Genomic DNA, 4096 nt, shown 5'->3' on the forward strand with positions numbered 1-4096 from the left:
CTGTTACGGAGGGTTCTCAGGAAAAAACTCCCTATAGGCGGACAGAGCTGTCCCTAGGGACCCGGGCAGCATGGGGCCAGCAGCACGGAGCCCCTGGACTCCCAAGAGCTAAGCAGATCTAAGCAACATCTCTATCACACTGAGGAGATTTAAACTTCAAGACTCCTTATAAGAAAGGGAAAGGGAGGTGGATATTTTATGCTATTTTTAAAATGAAATAAGCAGCTAGTACTGTTTTAAAATGATGATGAAGAACAAGTTTAAATTTTGCTGTAACGAGCAGTCCAGGCAAACAACGCACCAGACCTGAATGCGTGTGTAGGAGGAACTCTCTGAGTTGGCTTGTTAAATACCTTCCTGCTGTTTCACATCTGATACACCTTGATGAAACATAGGAGCCTTGTCTAATAACAGGCTTGTTCAAAGTGATACAAGCTACGAAAGTGAGATCTTGGAAGAGTGTTGCCGTTTCATAATATAATAAAAACACTGTAATGATAAATCATAATTAATAATAAATAGTGTGTAATAAGCATGTCCTAAAAACAAATTTTATATTTCCAAGATCACTGCTTTTATAATTTATACTCAGGTAAAGCCGAAAATCTCTAGACGGGCTTCATGAGACTTGACATTTTAGTGAAAGGGGTTCACAGGTTGTTAAAGTTTGGGAACCACTGCCCAAAGGCCAGCTGTGTGTGTGTGCACATATGTAGAAGTGGTGCATAGTGTGTCTGCATGGGGATGTTTGAGGGACATGTATGGTTTGGGGTTGCACACGGTGTGGGTGTGAGGTTGTGCATTGTGTGGAGGGAGTGTATGTTTATGCTTCGGGCTTGTGCACACTACATGTGGGGTAGGTGTGTATATGGAGTGGGGTTGTGCACTGATGGTTGTGTGTGTCTGGATATTGGGTGGGCTTGTGTGGTATGGGGTTGTGTGTGCGCTGAGAGTATATGGCATGGGGCTGTGCATTGTGTGGTGTGTTATGATGTGTAGTCATGGCATTGTGTCTGTATGCTTCAGTTTATATGGTATGGTACTGCATTGTGTGTGGTGTGTGAAAGGTGTGGATTTGTGCATGGTGTGTGCACGTATAGAGTGTGTGGCTGTGCTTTGTGTGCAGGGTGTGGCGTTGTGTGTGGGATGTGCACGAGCTGGGACTGTCTGGGTTGTGTAGGCACTGCTGCCCTCTGCAGGAATCATAGGTAGGGAAGATGGGGACGGAGCCAACCTGGAAAAGCAGCAGGGGCGGGAAGGGAAGGCTGAGGGGTGGGGGGTGTAGAGAGGAGCCAGCATGTCCCACACTGGGACCAGGGGTGACAATCTGGGGCAGAACCAGTAACACTAATACAGACTAGTCACTGCAACGGGACCCTGGTGACACAAGGGGGTGTGCTGGGCCAGAGGGGACGACTGGTTCCCACCTGGGCCCCACTGGCCCCGCTCAGCCCTGTCAGATGACAACAGGTCGCAGTTACTTCACCCCTCTGGCCTGGGCCAGCTCAGCACTCCAGGCCTTGGCATGTCTGTGGGGGCTGCTCCCAGCACCGGCCACCAAGACATGGCACCCTAGGGAGAGCCAGGGCCAAGTGGCCAGTCTCAGCCCAGCAGACGACCCCACTCCGGCCACGTTGGCTCTGCACATCTCAGGGCCAAGCGTGCAAGCACCGGAGACAGGGCCTGCTCGGGGGCAGAGGCGGGGGCGGGAGCGGAGGCGGAGCAGACAGGCTTAGTCACCCTGTGAAACTCACCATGTCCCTGCCTGAGGGAGATGCCCCCTACCTGGCACCTGCCAACTGGGAGTGGCAGTCCCGCCCCGGGAAGGTGGGGAGACCACAGCCTCTAGCAATGTTCCTTCCTGACTATCATAAAAATGGAAGCCTGAAAGGGACCTCAAGAGGTCATCTAGTCCAGTCCCCTGCACTCATGGCAGGAGTAAGTATTATCCAGACCTTGTGTAACAGGTGTTGGTCTAACCTGCTCTTAAATATCTCCAAGGATGAAGATTCCACAACCTCCCTGAGCAATTTATTCCAGTGTTTAACCACCCTGACAGGGCATTTTTCCTGATATCCATCCTAAACCGCCCTTGCTGCAATTTAAGCCCATTGCTTCTTGTCCTATCCTCAGAAGTTAAGGAGAACAATATTTCTCCCTCCCTCCTTGTAACAAGCTTTTATGGACTTGAAAACGGTTGTCATGTCCCTTCTCAGTCTTCTCTTCACTAGACTAAACAAACTCAGTTTTTTTTTCCAGTCTTCCCTCACAGATCGTGTTTTCTAGCCCTTTAATCTTTTCGTTGCTCTTCTCTGGACTTCCTCCAGTTTGCACACATCTTTCCTGAAATGTGGTGCCCAGAACTGGAGACAATACTCCAGATGAGTTCCTATCAGTGCAGAGCAGGGCAGCAAAATTACTTATTGTGTCTTGCGTACAACACTCATGCTAATATTTCCCAGAATGATGTCCACTTTTTTTTTTTGCAACAGTGTTACATTGTTGATGCATATAAGTTTAAACAAGGAGGAGTCCTTGTGGCATGGTGCCATACAGTGCTGTATATTTATACCTGCCTATTTTTTTTCACTCCATGCATCTGATGAAGTGGATTTTAGCCCACGAAAGCTTATGCACAGATAAATTTGTTAATCTCTAAGGGCCACAAGGACTCCTCATTGTTTTTGCTGATACAGAATAACACAGCACCACTCTGAAGCATATACGTTTGTGATCGGCTATGACCCAAAATCGTCTGGCAAAGAGTTCCACAAGTTGACTGTGCATTCTGTGAAGTAATACTTCCTTTTATTTGAGCAGTTTTGTATCATCTGCAAATTTTGCCACCTCACTGTTTATCCCTTTTTCCAGATCATTTATGAACATGTTGAATAGGACGGAGCCAAGTACAGATCCCTGGGGGACACCACTATTTACCCCTCTCCATTCTGAAAACTGACCATTTATACCTACCCTTTGTTTCCTATCTTTTAACCAGTTATTGATCCATGAAAGCACCTTCCCTCTTATCCCTTGTTGAATTTCATCCTATTTCAGACCATTTTTCCAGTTTGTTAACCCCTTCCAGCTTGGGATGAAGCCAATTTTCCAAATGTGTTCTCTGTGCCATTCTCCAAATAGTTTATGAAGCTGCTGAACAGAACTGAAGAAAGGGCAGATCCCTGTGGGACCCCACACGATATGCCCTTCCAGCTTGAGTATGAACCAAAGATGACTACTCTCAGTAAGGTTTCCCAATCAGTTATGCACTGATCTTGCAGTAGGTTCGCCTAGGCAATATTTCCCCAGTTTGCTTATGAGATTCTTGACAGAAGTCACTGGTGTGGTGCTCTGCTCTGTTCAATGTTGTAGCTGTCGGCTGTGTGCGTGTTCCCTCTGTGAGCTGCCCTGACTCTGCAGGTTGCTGGCACAGCAGATCCCGAGAGAACCCACAAAGACCACAGAGTCTGATAAGGTATGTAGGCACCCGACCAGGTTTATTGCCAAACGAAATACAGTCTCTAGCTCCCTGGCTCAGATGTCTACAGTTCTGCTAGTACATCTGTGCTCCCTGACAATGGACTGTCTCAGTCAGTGATAGGACTCCCCAGTGCCCCCTAGGCCAGACAAAGACCACTCCTCAGGGATGTGTTCTTATACACAGGTAAAAACAAATTACACATCACTCCTGAGATATTGAGGTACGATCCCTCTGCATGTTAAGGTGCCGCCTCTCATCTTGTTATTTGTGGGGAATGCACAGGTATCGGAGTGTTCTTGGTACCATCCTGGCACATGTTTAGAAATGTGAGCAAAAAGGCTGATGTCATGGTGGGAGTCTTCTATAGACCACCAGACCAGGGGGATGCGGTGGACAAGGCTTTCTTCTGGCAACTAGCAGAAGTTACTAGATCACAGGCCCTTGTTCTCATGGGAGACTTTAATCACTCTGATATCTGCTGGGAGAGCAATACAGTGGTGCACAGACAATCCAGGAAGTTTTTGGAAAGTGTAGGGGACAATTTCCTGGTGCAAGTGCTGGAGGAACTAACTAGGGGCAGAGCTCTTCTTGACCTGCTGCGACGGTGCTGCCCGT

Source organism: Chelonoidis abingdonii, chromosome 2 (assembly GCF_003597395.2).
Source record: "Chelonoidis abingdonii isolate Lonesome George chromosome 2, CheloAbing_2.0, whole genome shotgun sequence".
In the NCBI taxonomy this organism is placed as follows: domain Eukaryota; kingdom Metazoa; phylum Chordata; order Testudines; family Testudinidae; genus Chelonoidis; species Chelonoidis abingdonii.